This window comes from Triturus cristatus, chromosome 3_2, assembly GCF_964204655.1.
Source record: "Triturus cristatus chromosome 3_2, aTriCri1.1, whole genome shotgun sequence".
Classification (NCBI taxonomy): Eukaryota; Metazoa; Chordata; class Amphibia; order Caudata; family Salamandridae; genus Triturus; species Triturus cristatus.
Window position 1 is genome coordinate 894,721,774 of NC_140584.1, and position 22,745 is coordinate 894,744,518.

Here is a 22,745-nt window from a genome sequence, read left to right on the forward strand (position 1 = left end):
TATACATATTTATTGGAGCTTTCAGGCAGCTTTTTCCTTTAGTGTCATTCACATTTTGCTTCCGCCCACCGCAACCTACAGCTTCAGGAAACAGGGTCAGCCCTCATCAACTATTGGTTTACTTGACTTTGAGTTAAAGATTTTCCGTTGCACAGTGTGCACATACGCATAATAAAATAGTCCCCTTCAATGCCAAGAACTACTGGTGCAATATGCGCTTTTAGAGAAAACATGCTTTTTGTCTTTTAGACAATGCCTGTTTTCATACAATGTGTGCCTTCTTACAAAAAGCATTTTCAAACAAAATAGGCATTGGCAAAGACAAAAGCTCAGCAGCCAACAACAAACCTATTGGCTTGGCCAATGCATGTTTATGCCTGCTGTTTTTTCTCCACTTAATCTTCCTTTCCTGCTTTTCTGCATTTCTCTCTGTTGCTGTGGGTCAAAGTCAAATGATAGAAAAACATCTCGGGACCCAAAAAATGAATGCCCACCACCTGCAACCAAAGGCATGGTATACAAAACACATGGCAAATAAGACAATACGGAAACAAAGTCCTGTGCGTAGCAGAAGCTGCTCTTCTTACAGCACTCCTGTGGTTACTGCCCTCTGCTTGAGAGCTCCATCATCTTGGCAAAACTTTAGATACATCCGTAAATCATTAGGAGACTTTCTAAAAAGCCATTACTGCACTGTTTACTCTAAATATTTCTCTGTCTTTTCAATAAGGAAGCAAATGAAAAAAATATCCTAGTGTTCTCCATTACGCAAAAAATATTTGGTTCAATTGACATGAAAATAATGGTTCATTTTCACATTAGCTGGTTGGCAGCCTGCTTTTAATTAATTACTTAAAATTGTCTTTCTGCGGTGCTCATAAATATTTGATAGGATGAAAGTGAGAAAATAGACTCATTTACAACAGTTAGATGGCCTGTCTTATGATACAAGCTGACATGCTCGATTCGGATCCACAATCCTCGGTATTTACTACCCGCCATGTTTCAATTTCGTGTTTTGCTCGCGAACATCCTCGATGATCTTATTGGCTGGTCGAGTGCATGATAAATCATCTTACCTGGTTGAATTCGTTTTTACGTGGTAGATCCCAAGGTGTTAGGTTAGAAAGTCATAACTCTAGCTGGAGCACACTGAATGAATGAATGAATGAATGAATAGCATTTTGAAGAGCATGCTGTTACATTCAGTGGGGCAGCTTGGCGTTAGCAACTTGTTTTAAGACCTAGAAGAAAATTGGCTAATGAGAGAGTAGCAAAATTGTTAGTTTTTGTCTGAACTGTGACTCTGAAGGTAATATGCCTTGCCTAACTTTGTTAACAAACAGAATACAGGCGAGCTTCCTAGTAGAGGATCGCAGCTCGCAGGCAGGTTGTTATGGGCTAAATAGGATTGGTTGTATTTGCGACCTTTGCAAGAGAGGGATCTCCAAATAATGCAGAATGCCTTGAAAATTGATTCATTTGCAATAGTTAACCATTGTTGTTGCTTAAGATGAATTGAAATGGAATGACGGCAAGGAATGTTAAGAAGTAGCCTGTTGGCTGCTCTCTGGTCTATCTGGAGGCGCTGACGGAGATAACGTGGCAATCCAAGATATAGAGAATTTTCAGTGAGGTAACCAGTGACGGGGACCACATTGACATTGAAGTAGTAAGGGAAAATGGCCCTCAAATTAAATGGGAGAGGGTTAACCCAGAGGGAATTGCGAGGAAGATTTTTGAGGCCATCATATTTAATAGCTGTGTGTGCCTGGACGATAACGCAAAAGAGATGGCAATTAAGAGGACTTTTATTGAAATATCGAGGTACATTGAAGATGCTCTAACTAATAAAACACTAAGACGTGGAGTAAGATGAAAGGATGGTTTGATCACAACTGCACTAAGGCTCTTGCATCTCTAAAAAGCAAACGAAATCCCAGACTGCCATCACTCAATGTAGACAGATATACAAATTAGTCCTCACTTAGAGGATGAAAATCATCAATAAGAGTCCTGGGATGCCCAGTAAAGTCTCCAAACATAAGGACACCACAATATGTTGGCAGATGATCAATCACCTATATTTCAGGAAAACAGGGGCTCCGTCTGGAGAGGTGGCAGTCTCTGCCGACAAGTGGGTAGCCTCCTTCTGTTGGGTGTATGAGTCTGCTAGCGGGAACATGTGGGGTCATTCTATCTGCAACCATTCTTGTAGTTCCCCATTATCGTTTAATGATGGGGTGATTTTTTAACCCACACTACAAGAGGTGGGCAAGGCCATCACAAAATGTCGCAATACCATAGACCTGGGGCCCAATGGGATCCCAGCAGATTTATTTAAGGCTGATTTTGAGTTCTAGGGCCCTCTTATAACTAATGTTTTGAGGTCTGCTTACAAAACCGGGAAATTGGAAGCCAGGTCAGAAGCTGCAATTTTTCTGATCTTTAAAAAAGGCAGTCACGATGATACAACTTGTTATCGCCCGATATCCCTGCTGGATGCCTTGGTTAAGGTCTTGGGGAGGATACTGCTAGCAAGGCTGGAAGAATGGGCGGAGGAACATCAGATCCTGGCAGACATTCAGTATGGGCTTCGAAGGGGAATAGGTACTGTTGAACAGTGCCTACATTTATTCCTTATGACTGAGAAGTATGAGATTGTAAAAATGGGTGCCCTATATCTTGCCTTCATGAATCTTTCAAGTGCATTTGATTGTGTATCACACAGTAAGTGGTAGCGCTTGATAGATCATATGGGGGCAGATGTGGGCATCCTTAATTACCTTAGAGACATCTATACTGGTACCACAGCAAGGGTATGGAATAAATGGGGAGAGTTCTGATGAGTTCTATGTAGCTAGTGGGGTGAGGCAAGGCTGTATCTTGGCGTCCTTCCTTATTGCCATTTATATTTATGATTTATAGAGGTTCTTGGTGGAGTGGTGTAGGGATATGCCACTGATTGAGCACCGCAGTGTCCCACTCTCCTATATGCAGATGATGCAGTGCTAATGGCTCACACTCTGAGAGCTTTGTGGGCTCTACTCAATACCTTTGTTTCGTTTGTATGCGATTTGGACCTAAAAGTAAATCTAGGTAAATCTTTTGTTATGATCACTGGGAACAAGCAGCAGCTTGTCATTTTAGTATTAAGGACATTCTGTTGAAACAGATCAATACCTTCTCCTACTTAAGTGTGTTTTTAAGATGCGGCAGGCGCATGGAAGCAGCGGATTAATCTGAGAAATGACCAGTTGGTGTAGGCTATTAAATCACTTTTTGCCTTCTAACATGAACTGGGAGTGGCATTTATGGAAGATTATATGAGGCTTCTACTTCTCCCCTTGTGGCATAGGCTATGGAGAAAATCAGGAGTCACTGTAGATTAGACCGATCCTATCTGACTGATTGTCTCTTGATCGTGCAATTTATTACCTTGGATTTAGGAACATTATATCACTGTGTCACAAATTAGAGTGACCATGCTTTTTGATGACCCCATGACTCTATTGTAAGTAGCCAGGAAAGACTTAAGCATTTATGCCTTCAGCACTTTGAAGAGGCAAGACGTATTGAAGCTGGCCAGAAAACCACCAGCACAACTTTACTCCTCCCTTTCACCCGTGCTAGGACTGCAATCCTACCTGATCTTCTAAGATTTATTCTTGCCTGGTTTGGATTAAGCATGGTCCATCATATTGTTTAATTTCCCCCGCTGTAATGACTGGTCAGGGTCCTTGCCCTTGTGATAATACCTCCCAACAGTACACGCTGCACTTTGTTTTTCTGCCTGTTTTACGTTGCTCCTAAAGTTTAATTTTATCAAACCTATCTCAAGAGAGAATAACATAAGATGCTGTAGACAAGCCCTGTTTTTGTTTACAACTAAATTGAGTTTATGTCTGTCTTAGAGTGACAACCCTTAATCTGGCATGCAAGTCGCATAAGAAAGAGTCATGGAAATGAATGTATTACTGTTTAAAATAAGGTTTTAACTGTTACTTCTAAATTGAGTTGCTTCGTGAATCCAAGTACTTAGAAAACTTGTTTTTATATTTGATATTAGCATGCAATTTACATGATTGGGTACTTTTGTGGTTTTAATGTGTAAAACCAAATAAAGTTGATTTACTGACTGACTAGACCACAGTCATAATGGAAGACGCTTTTGGAAATGGAAGCACTTTCCTTAAGGATCATACAAGTGCAAAGAAGGTGGATGAAACTTTAGAAATCTTCTTATCTAAAGAAAGGTTACAGTCAAGCCAAATCCTGCGGTTTTAGCATATGAAATTGGTGGTTGGCCAAGATCGGTTTCCACCAGTGTGGTATCCAAAAAGAAAGTTTTTACTGAAAAACAAAATCTTTTTTTTTGTTTTGCCGTTGAGCGTAAGGCAACTGATGTGCATCAACCTTGCAACAACAGACGTACTGTGAAGGAACTTTTCCTGGATGGCAAACTGATTTTTATAGTCAAAAAATGAGTTGTCTGTCATCAGTGTAGGAGAAAAAAACATAAACGTCTTCAGAAAAGGACTTAAATGCTTTTAGTACGTACCTTCAGGTAACTGATCATTGGAGGGGCATGAGCGACTTAAAGCTCAATCCATATAAGATGGTAATTATGTTGTGTGGTGGCCACTTCAGCCGTCACAAGCCCACGTCCAGCAGCCTGGCTTAGAGATATCTAGCCATAGGCATGGGTGTCAGTCCTAGTAAAGAATGTAGGGATTTGGATGAACACCACTCACTGTCAAATTAAATATCTGCTACAATAAGTAAAGTCAAGTCATGAGAGCAGCATTCCACCACCTACGTCTGTTGCACCGGGTTCTCCCCTTACTACTCTGTCGTCAAAATATCTGTGATAATTAGGTAAAGACACCGTCCAGGCTCCCTTAGCCTGAAAAGCCATGCCACCAAGCTGTCAATAGTTGGATCACAGAATGCCCTCCCTGAGAGCTCTTCATGGGCTGTTTATCTAAGAAAGATCATGTTTCAAGACTCTGAGCCTGATACTTGATTGAAACTTTGTGCACACCTAAATTCAGTCAAGATGGGAAATCAGTTGTGATGATAATAAGGTCTTGTTCCTGATTCACTGTGTCAGGAATTGTCGAATTTTACTTCCAGTGTTGCCACTGTGGTGTAATTTGTGCATAGACAAAGATAAGGGGCAAGATGATGGGGTCCTTGGTGGGTCCACCCTTAAGTTGTTCAATACCTGCCAACTCATATGTGTTTGTGGATATTCACCTATAACTTGCAGTTGGTTTCCCATCCTGGAAACACACACAGATCAGATTGTTTCAAGGGCTGCAGTGCCTGAATATTCAGAGTGAACACCTCCCTATTTCTTTCAATTTTTTTAGGTCGAGCATCAGTGCGCATGCGCTGTCTGGAAGACCTGCTGTAATCCCTCGTACTGAGTGTAATCCCACCTGCTGCTTGCCATTGGTTAATTCCTGCACTGCTTTTCTTTCCTATCTCCCTATTGGTTGGGGCTCCCGATACAACATTTCCGGGTTATGCCTTGGAGCACCGGCCACCTACAATTTACTTACGCTATGAGAGATTATCTGTCTCTTTAGGGACTATTTGTTTTATTTCCTGCTAGTAATTCCTCACATGGCGCGCATAACTTTTTTTAGACACGGACGTCATGCTTCATGGTATAATTAGTATGACGCAAAGCCTAGAGGCAAGTAAAGTAGATGCTATAAATCTTTTCTCAGAATTGTAAAATAATTCCATTCTTAACAAGGCAGATGATTTCTCTATTAAAGGCCAGTTTCAGGTGAGTGAGGAAACAGTTTGCAAGGTGATCATGCACGAGTTCAAATCTCAGATTAAAAAAAATACCATTGTAAAGTAACATGGCAAATGCTGAGACAGAGCAGCATACGTTTGCCAATCCGAGATGCGAAACCATTGCAGCATTTTGAAGTCAAATCTACTTGTTTTATTTAGCAATGAGGGACACATTTTTGTTTTCTCTCTAAGCACGCTTGTTTCATCAAATGCAAACTTAGTCTTTCAGCAATGACAATGAAGAATACTTTGCGGTGTCCATCCTTAAATTGTTACCTCCAGCACAATGTCTATGACAACCAGATGGGCTCCGAAAAGCCGTAATATGTTGTGGCAGCTGTAGGGTCTTATATGCTGTTGGACTTGGCCCTTTTTGGAGGGTCATCCCTGAACTTTTTGCCTTCCTCCTGGTATTTTTTCTGACCTGGTGTTGGTGGTTTTAGGACTCTGGGCACTTTATCACTGCTGTCCAGTGTAAAGTGCCTGTGCTCTCTATTGTAAAACATGGTAACATTGGTCTACACCTGTTTGCCGTATTTAATTTCCCTATCAGTCCCTTGTAAAGTGGTATCTCAGATACCAGGGCCAGTAAATTAAATGCTACTGGTGGGCTTGCAGTGCTGCTTGCGCCACCCCCCAAAGTAGCCTTTCAAACCTGTCTCAGACCTCTGCAATTGCGTGGCACATAAAGTGGGTGCCACAGCTGTGACTCCCCTTTTACTACATACCAGTCACCCCTAAGGTAGGCCCTAGCTATCCCTATGGGCAGGGTGCGCTGAAGGTAAAAGGTAGGACAAGTGCCTTAACTGTGTGGCATGCCCTGGTAGTGACCAACAGCCATTTTGGTTTCTTACTACTGTGAGGCTGCCCTCTCATAGGAATGCATTGGGGATTCCTTGATAGGTCTTTCAGTGGCAATTCCTGATATGAGAGGAGTAGCGTGATCAAGTTTGGTATGTTTGGAATAGTGGTGGTATATGCTGCTTGGTGGTGTGCGCAGATTTATTATCACTATTTCAGAAATGTCACTTTTAGATGTTGACATTTCTGTGTGCTATGTGTCTTTGTGCCTATCTGTTGTGTATTGCATGTCTGTCTCTTGAGTTACAGAGACTGGGGAGGTGCAGTGGCTTCAGCGGAGCTGGGTGAATCAGCGTTAGACGGAATTTTTGTATTTTTTATTTTTTTATTTTATGGAGTTTTATATAGCCAACTTCACCCGAAGGTATCGGGTATCCGAGCGCTTTACATAGCACCAGTTGCGTTACATGAGGACACATTCAATTTTTGTTAGGCACGGGGAGATTAACTGATTTACCCAGAATCACAGGATGTTCAGCGTTGTTGCAGAAACTCGAACCCAGTTCTCCAGATTTGAGGACGACTGCCTAAGCCGTTAGGCAAATTCCTCTCCTGCATTTGGAGTAGTGGGAGGAATTGACCCCTGAGCCTGAATAGGTCTGTGCCTGCCTTGTACAATGCTGGCTCCACCCCCCTGTGGTGTGTCTGTGGCCAGGACCTACACTGTCAGCGGGGACTATTGTGTACTTGTTAAGTGCCCCCAGAACTAGTTTGAACTGGGTCCCATGCCCTGTGCCAGGGCAGAACAAAGAAGACATGTAGTATAAGTATTGGGGCTGTGACCCCCATGTGTTGGTGCTTACTTGGATCTGGATGAAGAGGACTGCTGGGCACCAGGATGAACCGCCACAAAGGACTTCCCCTCTGTTAGAGGGCCCTGTGAGCTGGCCTGCCTGGGCCCAGCTCTGCCCTGTTGGACTTTGGAGGACTGAGCGTGCTGTGAGCACTTAAATTCCCTGGCAAATCATCAGCACACTAGAGTGCTCTTCTGTCCCCTTTAAGCAGAATGTGGAGAGCGCTGCTGGTCCTTGCGCTGTGGACCTGCTGGGGCCGCCGGCAGCGTGGGGGGCGCTGTGCCCATCGTACCTCCTGTAGTGGGCCAGGCGAAGGAGCGTGGGGAGCCCTTTGGTGGTTCCATTGTGGTCATGAGCGCTGCAGTATTCCGTGGAGCGGATGTCAGTCAGGAAAGCCTGTGTGCGGGGCTCCCGTGTCAGCGAGAGAGAGCCCCGTGCATTAGAAACCAAGGCAAAGACGGGGAGCTAAGGGAGAGCGCAACGCTCCTCTCAGCCATTTACAGACATCCGTGGTGGAAGCAGGCTGACCGGCGTGTCCAGCGCGCCTCCCGGGCTGTCAGGAGTGCACAGGTGTTACCGCGTCCGGAGCCTGACAAAGGAGAAGAGGCCGCCTACCCAGAATCCAGGCAGAGGCGAAGCCTGGTTGTGTGTGGGGCCGCCCTCTGAGAAACAACCGCACCAGAGGCTTGGCTCCAGTTCCTGCCTTGTAGGGAGCTACAGCCGCTGAACGGAGGTAGCCGGTGGGGGAGAAGAGCCCAACTGGGGTGCTCCCCACAAGCCTCACATAAAGGGCTTAGATTGAGAAGGGACGTCACATTTGCCAGCAGCCCCGAGATCGAGGAGATTCTGGTGAGGAGCCCTGTTGATTTTCTTTGCTTTCTTCTGCATCAGCGGGGTGGCCAAAGGAGGTCGCCCTGCCGGAGTGGACAGAGTGTGTCTCTCCCACCTAGTTTGGAGGCCTCGTGTTGAGAGGGGCATTTATGGGTCAGCCCAGGACAGGGAGGGCAGCTGCCAGACATTGTAAGGGTTGGGCTATGTACCGCTGATCATGTTCAGCGATGGTGCAGTGGCACACGGATGTTATGCCAATGAGTTATGCCTATGGTGGTTGGACCTATTGCAGTTAGGTGATGTTTTATTTCATTGCCAGTGATGTAATGACAATATGTGCACACTACTGAGGCTGCTATAATGTACACTGCTACTGGTGTGGCTATATTATGTTTTGCATGATATTTGGGCATAGGTGATGAATGAATGAATGAAATTATATTTGTATAGCGCATAGCTACCCTGAGGCCTCCTAGCGCTTGGCGGAGCGGAGAGATAAGAGCGAGGGTGCTTACACTAGAGTGCTGAGAGAAAGAGGTGAGTCTTAAGCAATTTCCAGAATGTCAGCAGATCAGGTTCTCCCCGAAGAATGGGAGGTAGGGTGTTCCAGAGGTTGGAAGCATTTAGAGAGAACGAACGTCTGCCCCATCTAGATCTTCGGACTTTTAGGGGAGTAGCAAGGAAAGCCGAACTAGAACGGAGGGTTCTAGAGGGATGATAGGGGTGATCAAGGACTGAAGAATGGGGGGACCAGATTTCCACAGGGCTTTGTGAGCCAGGCATAAGGCCTTGAAATGAACCCTGGCTCGTATGGGCAGCCAGTGGAGGAGCCTCAGGGCGGGTCTAGCTGTATGTTTACGGGGGATCTGGAGCAGTTGGCGCGCCGCTTAGTTTTGGATGACCTGGAGTCTGTGAAGAGTGGACTGGGGGGCGCCTAGATATAGTGCATTCCCGTAGTCCAAGCGGGACAGAATCAAGGCCTGCACCATGATTCTCCTAGCTTGGAAAGGCAGCAAAGGAAGAATTTTCCTAAGTATCCGCATTAGGCCAAAGCATGTGGCAGAAAGCTTGGTGGCTTGATGGTTAAAGCAAAGAGAATTGTCGAGCCACATGCCAAGGCTTTTAATCTGTGGTTTAGGAATGGGCATGGGACTAAGACAAGGTGGCCAAGTGAGTGATGAGGGGGGTGATGAATTTTTACCCAGGAACATAAGTTCCGTCTTATCCCCGTTCAATTTGAGATGGGAATGGTTCATCCAGTGGGCGACCGCCTCTAAACAAAGACCCAGCATGCTGGAAGAGCCCTCAGGGTGATTCAATGCCACCACCAATTGGGTGTCGTCCGCATAGGTAATTATTTTTATACCATAAGGGACGACTATCTCAGCGAGCGGGGCCATATAGGCATTAAAATGTGTGGGGTTTAAGGAAGAGCCCTGAGGAACCCCACAGCTGAGAGGCCAATGGTTAGATGACGTGGACTCTTCGAAAACTTGGAACGAGCGGTCTTTGAGAAAGGACTGGAACCAAGTAAAAGCCACATTTCTCACACCCAGGTTTACCAGACGTTCCAGCAGATTGTCATGGTTAACAGTGTCGAAGGCGGCACTGAGGTCTAATAGGATGATGGCTGCCGAGCCACCTTGGTCCAGAAGTCTTCTAGCTTCTTCAGTAACTGCAAGCAAGGCCGTCTCTGTTCCCAGCTGAGGACGAAACCCTGTTTGAGACACATGAAGCAGACCGTTGGTTTCCAAGTAGTTGGTTAGGGTGGAGTTGATATGTTTTTCGATTAGCTTGCTCAGCCAAGGAAGAAGAGAGATGGGGCGGTAATTGGCCAAGTTAGAATTTTAGGCTTTTTCAGGAGGGCTCTAACTTGAGCACATTTCCATGCCATCGGTACTGTGCCCGACGTGATGGAGGAATTTTGGGTGTCTTGAATGAGAGGGCCAATTATGTTAAAAACATGTGAGAGGTGTTGAGGAGGAGCGGGGTCGGTGGGAGAGCCAGAGATTACTATGGACATAAGATTGCCCTAGGATTTGGCATTGAGTAGAAGGAACTCTCCTAGAGAGCTCTTGATATTGGCCATTGTACAAGGAGCCGTGGGATCCGGCCTGTAAGGGGAGAATGGCAGACGAATCAGACGAATTTTGTTGTAGAAATATTCGGCTAAATCATTGCAGCGCTGTGGGGCTTCCTCCTCTCTGGGGAGTTCCTGTGGTAGGGAAGTTAGAGATTTAGCAATACGGAAAATCTCTTTAGGGGCGTTGGCAGCTGCGTTGATTTTTCCCTCGTAGAATTTTAATTGTGCCAATTTGATTTCGGCCTTATAGGTCCGCATTAAATCTCTATGTTCAATTTTCCTAGTTTCATCATAGTTCTGCCTCCATCTCCTTTCCCGTTGTCTACATGTCTGTTTAAGTTTCCTTAGTTGAGGGGTAAACCAAGGGGAGGTTTTTGTCCTGGCCTTTTTGAGCGATTATATTTTTGGGACTAGCATATCCAGAGAGTTAACAATCCAAGAGTTGAGATTACTGTTGGCCAACTCTGGATTAGAAGTGACAGAAGGTCTGGTTGTACTGAGAGCCTCTGTCCATTGGCTGACAGATAGGTTGGACCATTTCCTCTCAAGGGTCAAAGTGGACTTGGTTAGAGGTTTAGGACCCCAGGACTCCCAAAACAGGGGGAGTAACGAATGGTCTGTCCAAGGAAGAGGGATGGGGGCCCCGACCATGAGCTTCTGGTCGTTACTGAAGACTGGGTCAAGAAGGTGACCTTTATCGTGGGTTGGGGCAAAACCTTTCTGCTTAATTTGAAGCGCAGATAGGCAAGAGGAGAGCTCAGTGGCCAGTTGGTTTGAAGGATCATCCAGGTGAATGTTGAGATCACCAAGGATTGAGAAGTTTGCTGAAGACACAGCTAGATCTGCCACAAATATGGGGAGGGAGATGAGGAATTGGCCGATTGGTCCAGGAGGACGATAAATCAATAGACCTGAGAAGGTGCAAGTGGATGAGATTTCAAGGGAAAATGCATACTTTCGCAGTCGGGTGGGCCAACCAAGGAGGAGCGGCAGCTGATATTGTCTTTGTAAATTATAGCTAGTCCCCCACTTCTTACGGTCTTGCGATTGGCTCTTTGTATAAGGTAGCCAGAGGGGAGGGTTTGAATGATGACGGGATCGGATCCCTCGTGGAGCCAGGTTTCGGTAAGAAAGAGAATGTCTGGTTTAAGGTCATCTAGCAAGAGATTGATTTCCGCCGAATGTTTAGAGAGGGAGCAGCAGTTCAATAGAAGAAATGATGACAGGATGTTTATGCCTAATGTGTGGTGCTAAGAGCACCTTTACCAGTAGTTGCAGGCTGCTTCTATTTTTCACTACGTGGGTGTTGTAATGGTGATGACAGTGGCCCGATTGGCCTTGTAATCTATATAATCCCCTGTAAAGTGATACCTAGTGCCAGGTGGCACAGTGTATATGTGTGATTATGCTCTAATGTGTTTTATGTGTAATACAAAGGGTATTTTCATATAACCTTGTGTGGAGTTTCTTTTGTGGTGTGCCTAGTGTGTCGCTGCTGTGTGTGTGTGTTGTGCAAACGCTTTACACATTGCCTCTGGGACAAGCCTGACTGCTCTGCCAAGCTACCAAGGGGGTGAGCAGGGTTTATCTCCCTTGGTGTGTAACTCCCTTGCCCTGACTAGAGTGGTGGTTTCTGCCTGACTTAGGCGCATGCCCTAGCCAACCAGAAATGCCATTTCTAACATTGGTTGTCAGCGGTGAGAATAGGACTTGCGTTTGCGCAGTACCACAGTGACGCATGGTTGCACTACAAACTCTGAATTTAGATAATCACATGTTTGAGGATTTCTCCTGATTTTTATTTCTCCTGAAAGTGTCATTTTTTGAATTGTGTTTTCCCGCTCTTCTAAACTTTTGGTGACACCCCTCAAGTGTCAGTCATGTCTCACCTCGGTGATCCAGCAGTTGTTGTGACAGAAAGGGCATTTAATGTATGGATGTTGCATAGGTGTACTGTGAAGGACCTAAAGAGGTTCTGTCAGGATCTTGGGTGTCAAGTGAGTAGGTCTGCCAGGAAGCTGGAACTGCAGGAGGCTGTGTTGGCCTGTTGGATATCTAAAAAACAGGTGAGGGAGGAGTATGTGAAGGAGGACCCCGAGATCAGTGAGGTCTCTGAGAGGGAGCTCCCCTAAAATGCAGTGGCCTGGAGAGTATGAGCAGGAGGGAGAAAATAACAGGGCAGGGACGCCAGTAGATAGTAAGGACCCAGTAGAGAGGGAGTCCCTTGCTGGGTCCAGTGCTGGGTCCAGTGCCCCATCCCTTTCCCTGTCCCCAGAGGAGTGGGTGGATAGGAGGGAAGAAAGGGAGCATCAGCTGGCGTTAGAAAGGCTCAGGTTGGAGCTAGCGCAGCTGCGTGTGGAGGAGAAAAAGCTAGAGACTGAAAGGGTCTTAGCGCTGGAGAGGATGGCGGAGGCAGAGAGGGCCTTCGCTAGGGAAAAGCTAGCTCTTGAGGATATGTTTAGTGAGTGTAATTTTGGTGGTCTGAATTCACCAGTGAGGATGGGGTCCAGTTGTGGCAGCAAAAGTGAGTCTAGTGTAGGATGTTCCACTCCTAGATCCCATAACATGGTACCTAGTTCCCAGGAAGAGGGTGTTACACCTGAAGGGTACAGGTTGAGGTTCAGGGGCAGTAGGAAACTGTCTCACCAGTCTTGGGGGGAGTTTGTGGATGAATGTTGTGATGCACTGGAAGGTTGGGTGATGGCTAGCACGGCAAACAATTTTGAAGGGCTGTTCAATCTGATTGTCAGAGAGCACATGTTCCGTTGTTGTTTTCCAGGGATACACCAACACCTGTTGGAGTGTGAGTTCTCTGATCCCAGGGAGCTTGCAAGGGAGGCAGTCCTCTGGGTGAGCGCCAGAGGGTCTGAGGAGGTATTGGGGAGTGATTCTAAGAGGATTGGCTTAGGTTTTTCCCAGCCCAGGGTGGTGGGAAAGGTTCTTAGTAGCCCAGATAGGTCCCAGTGTAGTGGGAGGGGTGTAGGGACTCGCATCCTATTTCCGCGGAGAAGGAGTGAGAATGGGAAGCGTCCCAAGGTGCCGGAAACCAGCCGCAGGGCCTGGAGGGTTCCTTCGGGGAACACCAGGTGGGGAGCCTCAGCTGTACTGGTAGGCCATCCATTGAGGGGGATCTCCTGGTGTCAAGAGAACTTGGAGCGCCTGTAAGCAGAGCTCCATCAGTTCTGGTGACTGGCGGTGCCACTCCTAAGTGGAGGGTGCAGAAGTCCAGATGGAGGGGTGAGAGGGGGAGAGAATCCCCAGTGGGAGAACCAGTGGGTCAGGGGCCAGCCATAAGGGTTGATCCTCCTAGGAGTGACTATGGTGACAACACTTCTCTTTTGGGGGGGTCTGACGCACTGTCAGATGGACAGGGGTCGGGAGATCAGCGCCAGGCAGACTGTCACGCAAACACATGAGGTATGTGTTACCCTCAGGGGGCATGCGTGCTCCCCAGGAAGTCCTGGGGTGCCAGGCGGGTGCTCAACTGCAGGCAGGGTGTAGTTCCTGGGCTGGGAGGCCAAGTTCAGGTTCTGCCTGACCCGGACGGAAGGACATCTGTAACCAGTGTCCCTACCGGTTTGTGTTCTAGGGGTACCACTCCAGGTGGGAGGAGTGTGCAGAACTCTGGAAGGGGGTGCCGAGGGAGGGAGTCCTCGCCTCTGACCCTTGTTTCATCAAACGCACACTTATTCTTTCAGCCAGGACAACAAAGAATACTTTGCGGTGTCCATCCATAAATTGTTACCTCCAGCGCAATGTCCATGACAACCAGATGGGCTCCGAAAAGCCGTAATATGTTGTGGCAGCTGTAGGGTCTTATATACATTTATATTTAATTCTACACATCTCTGTATGTGGGGCGTCGAATCAGGTTTTGGATGGGTTGCAAGTTACACCATGAAGCAGTACAAGGTTGAGATAGTATTCTATTTCTATTGCTGTTGTATGCAAAATGTTTTGGTGTCATGTAGGAGTGACCTAAGAGATGATCTTGTCTTAGGGTACCATGAATAGTAATATGATAGTTATGGTCAGGGGCACTATATTTATGCGATGCTGCAGCATTCACGTCTTAATTAAAAATTTGCCGCATAATTCCTCCCCTGCTGCACCATTTACAGATTTCAGATACTTTCTAGTTATAATGCATCACAAATTATTAAAAGCCCTGCCACGTGTCTAGCCCTGCAGTGGTAGGCCCTTTGCAATCCTTAACTGGTCATCTTCCAATTTCTGAATGCTGTAGTTAAGTGGTAAACTGATAATAATGACGTTAAACGTTACCCCTAGTGTTAAAGTTGACACAATAGTGAAGCAGTATGGGACAAAATGTGCTGCACTGCCACCAGACAAACGTCCAATCTCACGCCACCAGGAATACCAATGCCTCCCATTCCGGAAGAATCCATTGTCCAACCTAGCACTGCTCTTCCTTAATTTGCAGTGTTACTTATTCTTAACAGGCATTTCTTATTTAATGGGCAGTGTTAGTGCTTATTGGCAGGAATGTCATATAAGTGTGCCGTTTAATGTGCAGTACTAGAACTTTTTAATTTGCGGCACCAATAGCTTAAACGTTCACTAATGTGAGATCTATTGCATTGAAAATGCTTGTTTTCTTTGGTAGCCATGCAGATCAGTTACCTAGCCATTATTACAACGCACAACTTCTTAACTGATAAACTAGCCTCAACATAGTAATAGCGACAGCAGTCTAGTAGTACAGCAACTCTCCGTAGTATGGGGTGGAATGCAAAGGCAGGGGAGAAGGGAAGCAAGAACTCCCAAAAACTAGGCACATTTGACATGTTGGGGCAACATAAGGGGGCAGAGAGTTGGCCTCAAGGGGGGGTGGGGTCATCCATACAGTATCTGCCTGTCTAACTCACTACACCATCAGTCCCGTCTGTCACTAGAGACGTACCGCTCCCCGAACACTTCCATATTTAAAAATTGTATAGTGCACATGGTTTGTCCACAAGGAAAATAAGTAAACAGAAAGTTGCATATGCTAATGCACATTTGTGCTGTATATTCCACATTTAGGACTATTCCTACTGTAAAATAATCTGGCTTTAAACACAAACAAATTGTGAATCAGGCTTTTTATGTCAAGTACCTAAAGCCATTGTCTGTAAAACATTTACACTATACTCACAACCAGATACAAGCTATTCAATGAATGTGGAACTTTATATATGTCCAAGGGACTGGACGCTTCAGAAAAAAAATCCACATGACCCATTAATGCCTTGCAGTGAGGTTGCAAATGATGGTTGCATTCTCATTATATCGGATCTCAAGAAACCTCAAGTACTCTGATTATCCCAGAGCTCATATTAAATCTGGGTTTAGAGTCCAGCTGGCCTGTAACTTTGCCATTTTTCCGTAATCGACTTATAGCGCTAGGAAAGGTCAAAAGTAGCAGTTCCAAGAGTCGGTGTATTCTCTAGAATGTCTTCCCACTCCGGAAAACAATGCAAATTTAATCCTTACAAAGGCAGGAGTAAAATGTTTTCCAGAATGGAAAAAAAGGGAAGTGTAGGGAAAGTGAATTTCCAATTGCGGAGTAGATTTTCGCATGAGCAAGTGTACATGTGTGTATATTTGCTGTTGCTAACTGGAATTCACAAAAGGTTTTAAGAAGTAAAGTTTCCACGCCTACATCTGTAAACTCTTGTGACGTCCTGACAGGTGTATATGTGTACCAATGCAATGACATATACCTGCAGGTACTCTTTTGTAACTTTTTAAAAAGATTTTGGGAGCCTAATTTATTTTCATGTTTGCAGTGTTTTCACCATTAGTAATGTTTTTTAAATATAGGCATGCATCAACACATTTTACTAATTGATGCCTCAGAGAAATGGTTTCTAATGGTGCAAAATAGTTCAGCAAAACATTATTTTCAAGTTGCCCATTTTTTGTGTACATTTTATTTTGAAAGCGTAGGATCAACAAACTTGCCTCCAAGCTTCTGTGTGTTTTTGTATACGTTCAGGGAGCTTCCAGGAAGTCTAAAAGTAGTCTGTCTCAATGTGTTATATTTTGCATGTTTGTGTATTGAAACCACTGTCAGAACTGCAAGTTGAGCTCACAACTCATTGCATATCTTAGCGCTAACCCTAATTGTAAAGGTTTTTCTTTAGTGAACTGTATACCAGTTTCACCAACTTATACATATGGATCCTTTTCCCCAGATCCATACTGTCTAACTGGATACTTGAAACCAAAGGGTTTGTGCTGCAGGGGGTTATGCAATAGTGGCCGGTGTGCTGGGCGAGCGGGCGGGGGGGGGGGGGGCGGGGGGGGGAGGGTAGGGGACGCATAGGGGTCGCGGGTAGATAATAAAAAAAAAAAAAACTTACCAGCAGCCGCCACATTGCGCTCTTCTGCTCCTCTTCTTCAGCCCGCACAGGTTCCCAGAATGCCCTGCGTCCAATCCTGAAGCTGTGCTCACGCATGAGAGCAGCTTCAGGATTGACCTGAGTGCCCTCGATTTGCGCTCCAAGTCAGACTGGGAGTCTGTGCCTGCTCTCTCCAAACCGTCAGCGTTGCTGGTTTGGAGAGAGCTTTTACTGCGCATGACGGTTTGGTCGTACCTGAGACGGCCGGCCAAACCGCCATGCGCAGTGAAGGGAGTGCACCCAACACTCACCTCCGTGCCTCTCACCTCGTAGGCCTGCCCCCAAGACTCGGCAGAAAAGGAAAAATAGAACAAGTGTTTATTATCGTTTAACTTTTTCTTTCCTGCCGTTTTTTGGGGGGGGGGTGACGCTCCTCGGCCATTGCGGAGGAGCTGCCGCTGGGGTTATGCCTACTTGATCAGAGGACAGAACGGACCCAAAAATGTGTTTTTCTTGATCCTAAACAATATGTCCTGGTTGTCAGGCTATAGAAGTTCCTCACCACTGTCCTCGGTGGATGGTCTCTAGACTCAACTAATTCAAGGTGCCTATGCATCTCTCTCCCATAGCACATAAAACAAAAAGGAAAGTTCTTTGAAATTTCCAGAAGAAGTGAAGCCTCACCAATGCCTATGCTTTTGCAGAGGCCTGACTCATCGCCAGCCCTGCATGAAGAGCTTATCCTCCCTATTTTACCCTATTCAGAATCTTAAAACGGGCCTCCTGCCGCTCATGGCTCTTTTCAGAATATAGAAACGAAACGGGGTATGTAGTACACGCACTGCGTAATGGTACTTTGGTTGTTGATTGGTTGTTTCGTGCACCAAGGTCTCGCTTTCCGAAAAAGAGTGAGTAAACGTGAAAAAAGCACTCCCCAAAACATGGGGTGTGTCCCTCGGGCACAGATGTAGTCCTCTCGAGGAGGTTTCAAATGTTATTCAGTGAGTAAAGTTAAACTTTCATCGATTTGAAAAAAGCTTTATTCGTCTTTTTTGATGGCGTTCAGTTCAAACACATCACGGTGAACATTGCTTAGGTTACACATTCCCAATGCATTTCGGCTTGAGCCTTCATCAGGGGTGATCTACAAATGGTAAAGAGGATGAATAAATGTAGGATACAACAATAGTGCGGCATTTATTTGCATATGATGTTAACGGTTAAAAGAACAAACTGAAAGGTGAAAGAAGAGGTAAAAAAAGGATAAGAAGAAGGTGGGTTAGTCGAAGCTGTCAGGCAATCGTTTACGGAGAGCTGTATCTCGTATGAATATGGCTTAGTTTCAATTAGGGTGTAAGCTTAATCTACAATAAAGTATCTGGTGTTTTTAGTGAGTATAGTTCCCTGAAGGTGTACCCAAGGGATGGTAAAAGGCTTCCGCAAGATATGCGAGTAGAAAATATAAGTGAAATCGTGTAAGGTGTTCTTACCGAGTGCCTAACGCCTCATCGTATCGTCCGTGTGGTCCGTGTGTGGATGTTCGTGACATCCACAACAGCTTAGTCCTATGTCTATACACATTGTTAGCAGACACGTGACACGCTCTTTACGTTCTCCTCCCAACATTTAAACTCGTTCAAAAACGAGTATAGACGCGAACATCCACACACGGACCACACGGACGATACGATGAGGCGTTAGGCACTCGGTAAGAACACCTTACACGATTTCACTTATATTTTCTACTCGCATATCTTGCGGAAGCCTTTTACCATCCCTTGGGTACACCTTCAGGGAACTATACTCACTAAAAACACCAGATACTTTATTGTAGATTAAGCTTACACCCTAATTGAAACTAAGCCATATTCATACGAGATACAGCTCTCCGTAAACGATTGCCTGACAGCTTCGACTAACCCACCTTCTTCTTATCCTTTTTTTACCTCTTCTTTCACCTTTCAGTTTGTTCTTTTAACCGTTAACATCATATGCAAATAAATGCCGCACTATTGTTGTATCCTACATTTATTTATCCTCTTTACCATTTGTAGATCACCCCTGATGAAGGCTCAAGCCGAAATGCATTGGGAATGTGTAACCTAAGCAATGTTCACCGTGATGTGTTTGAACTGAACGCCATCAAAAAAGACGAATAAAGCTTTTTTCAAATCGATGAAAGTTTAACTTTACTCACTGAATAACATTTGAAACCTCCTCGAGAGGACTACATCTGTGCCCGAGGGACACACCCCATGTTTTGGGGAGTGCTTTTTTCACGTCTTTTCAGAATATAGCCAGATTGAAGCAGCTTTCTTCTCCAAGAATTCTCCAACTTATAACTACTCACCATAGAGGATATCGTGAAGGTGGTGCATCCCTCTCTATGACCAACTCTGTGGTGCCAAGTTGGCTCACACCCTAACTACTCTGTTGTCTCATTCTTTTTTCTTTTAATCTCAAAGCAGTTTGAAGCACCTATACATAAACATGGCATATTGGGCTTGATGTACCAAGGAGAACTCTTAAACCAGTCAGTGTTTTTTGCACATCAACTGGTTTGGGCTTACCCATTTGCAGGGGGCCTCAAAAACCGCTGCCTCATCAGCACTGATGAGGCCTGAGTCTGTTTGCAAACACCCTACGAATGACAGGGACTGAGGCCTTCTAGGGACAAAAGGCCTCCATTCATGCATTTGCATCACCTGAATGATAAAATATTTTGAAAAGAAGCTCCTGTCCCTTTATGGGACAGGGGGTGCTTTTAAAAATAAAAATCATCAGTGAAGCAATGACATAATTGGAGCGTGCCTTGATCCTCTAGACCACTGTCTGCTTCCAAGATGCAAAGCATTGATACATCAAAGTGAAAAACATATTGACGAGACGGACACTCCTTGTATGCACCTTTCTCTTTGCAATTTGGAATTTATCGCTAAGTGAGATTAGCGAGTAGAAAAAAGATTCCCATCTCACAAAGTACACTAAATGCTTGATAGTCATAAAGTGTGAGATTTGTGAATCCCAAGCTTTGCGACCACAGAGTAGTTTAGAACATCAGGCCTATGGTGCTTAATGAAAGCTATAAATATATAATTTAATTCTGGTATGCTAAATCGGGTAGCCTTTTAGGGCATTGGTCACAACATTCTTCATTCCCTTGAGCACACAAAGATATTTTGTTATATTTACCGTTGTAGAAAAAAGATGGCCGTCAAATAGAGAGCAATGTACAAGTGACATGCGACCTTAAAGTGAGTTCCGGTTACATGGTCCACCTTTTCTGCCCTTAAAAATATTTGACATTTGGAGTCCTGTTTATTGTTACATTGTTCTGAAGCATAGTTAAACTCTGGCGAGTTTATTGTCCAGAAGGCCAAAGTGATGCCATTGCCATCTATGGGCATAAATTCATTTTATTCTAAGCAATTTAGCTAACATCTAAAACACAAGGCATCAGAGATAAAAAAAAAAACACAAATGAGCTAAAGAAAACATCAACAACAATGTCCATAATATAATCCGAAAGGAAAGCATTATCATAATTGGTGAGTGGCATACCAGTATTGAATGGGATATCACAATATAATATGCCTTTGAAAATGGTCAGGTTATCAACTAGATCTGGTACACTGATGGTGGAATGGGGAAATAGTGGTAGACTTTTAAGGGTATTCAGTATGTTTCCTACATTGATCTACATTGTTTATGAAGTCAGGCTTGATGGAATTGCATTTGGCGTTTGACTACAGTATAGGTGTAGTATATATTGGAAGAGGGATATTATTTGGCAGCACCAAAGAGTGTTTTGCTTTTGTTGGGTGCTTTGGAGATGGTTTCTTTGTAGTAGGCTGCTTTTTTGGTAAGGAGTTTCCTGCTAGTGTCCAGTCCTCAAGTATGAGTTGTTCTTACATTATTTCTTTTCTTTTTGGAGGACAGAACTTTCAGTGAGTTCTTTGGTTTACCATTGTGTGGAAAGCTTTGTTGTTGTGGCTCTGAGCTTCAAGTGGGCATGTTCATTCATATTGGATTTTAACGTGTTTTTAGGTACATCAAGCAGAAACCTAAAGTCAGTAGAAAGTTGGGGTGAATGCAAAAAAGAGAGAAACAGTAGGTCTTGTTTAATGTAGCTTATGGTAATGTCCTTGAAGGAACTTAATACCTATTCTTTGATTTCTTTGTTGACCTTAATTAGTTTACAGTGTTTCATAATGGGAGATGGACATTGTAAAGTAAACTGTCTTGTTTAATTGTGCTGTTTTTTGGAACGGGTTGGTTCAGAGACGTGTGTTGAAGTTTAAGATGTAAGGTAGAGTTTCTTCCATCCTTTCACTTATAGCAAAATACTAAGCTAAGATGTGTTTAAATGGGAGAGAAAATGTTATGATGCAGTTTGTGAACTCATTAATGAAGATTATGTTGAACCCTGATGTATAAGAATGTAGGTGTCGAAAAGAGGACAGTAGAGGGTGAGTGTGTGCGCAGTGAAGTCTTACAATGGGAGGTGTTGAGGAATTTGGCCATCAGGAAATTCTCCCCAGAGCTGCAACAGTTTGTCCACAAACGTCTGACTAAGGGGCGGTGGGGCATATATACTGCCCAGCGTTATCCGCTCACCAGCCAAAATGCCTGACACAACCGTGAAGCGGCCGCCAGGATCTAGCCACTGATGAGTAACCTGGAAGGTGACCCTACGGTGAAGAAGTATGGCCGTACCACGTGCGCCCCTGGAGAAGCCTGAGTGATACACTACATCATAGCCAAATCTGGACAGGCACGGGGCCTTGTTGCCGAGCAGGTGAGTCTCCTGTAGGAGCAGTACATCGGCGGAGTAGCGTTTGGCCTGGGTCAGTACCGCTCCACGCTTAACCTTATTCAGCAGGCCCGCACATTCCAGGACACTATATTGAGGTCACCTAGTGGAGTATCTCTAACTGTGTGAGTCATGAGCCTCGGGTAGAGCGAAGTACAGATGTCCATATATGCCTGTGGAGCGGTGCGGTGCAAATAACAAACAACAATACAACAACATAAACTGCCCAACCCCCACCCCCTCCCCACCCGCCACCCCCAGCCCCCCTATACTTCCTGAAACTTTGAGTATCTGTCCCAGCTGAATAACTTCCAAGCCCTCCAACGGAAAGACCTTGGCGGACCCGTGTCCGGTAGGCTGTTGGACTAAGGTTTTTGCCAGTGGTAACATGACAGTTTGTCCGACTCTAAATCGAGATGGCAGTTCGTCAATTTGGGGGACAAGGTATCCTGCCGTGCTTGTGGTGAAGTACCCTGTCTGCCAAACTCTAAATAACCTCCACATGAACCCTTTCACTTTACTACCTATCAGTTTCCATGCTCCAATAAATGGATTTTAAGGGTTAGAAAGGGGTTACAATGCATCTCAAAGAGCTGTGACCTATCTACTCTGAATCTTTTATTTTTTGGCTGAGCCTGAACCAACACTCTCATGCCATGACACTGATCTCCATGGTGAATTTGTTGAAGTTAAATTGTGATCCAATTGATACGCTTTTGAGATGTTCTTCTTTAGTTTTAAATGTCCTTTTATCTTACTCTTGCAGATTTGTAATTCCTACTTTCTCACCTTGTGTTATTGTCCTTCCCTTTTTCCTCCTTTCGTGTTTTTCTCTCTCACTTTGGGTGAAAGTCTGATGAGGAAAAGTCAGTGTTGGTCATCAAAAATGAGTGCTGGTGGGCCCCACCTGCAACCATTGGTGCACATTAAGCTCTGCACAACAGATATTGGTTCATAATACATTTGTATTCAATTGTTAATAAAAGTGGGGATTTCTAAAATATACTGAGAATTGGTTACAGTTACACATTGTAACGGCAGAAGCCTAAACAGTCACTATTCAAATTGAACTCATTTGCATTTTGTACTCCCCTATTTTACTAGTTCTTTGGGAAGATTCCAATAGTGGAATAACTAATTCCCCCCACAAATGTGACAACAGAAGACACAGCACAGTGCTGCACATCCATCTCTAAGAAACA

General features: G+C 44.8%; 1 protein-coding gene across 1 annotated transcript in view; it reads left to right on the forward strand.

Annotated features, from left to right (window-relative positions):
• The window catches only part of SHPK (sedoheptulokinase), a 221,557-nt gene that overhangs the window by 187,012 nt on the left and 11,800 nt on the right, over nt 1-22,745 (forward strand). The gene's annotated exons all lie outside the window — the stretch shown is intronic.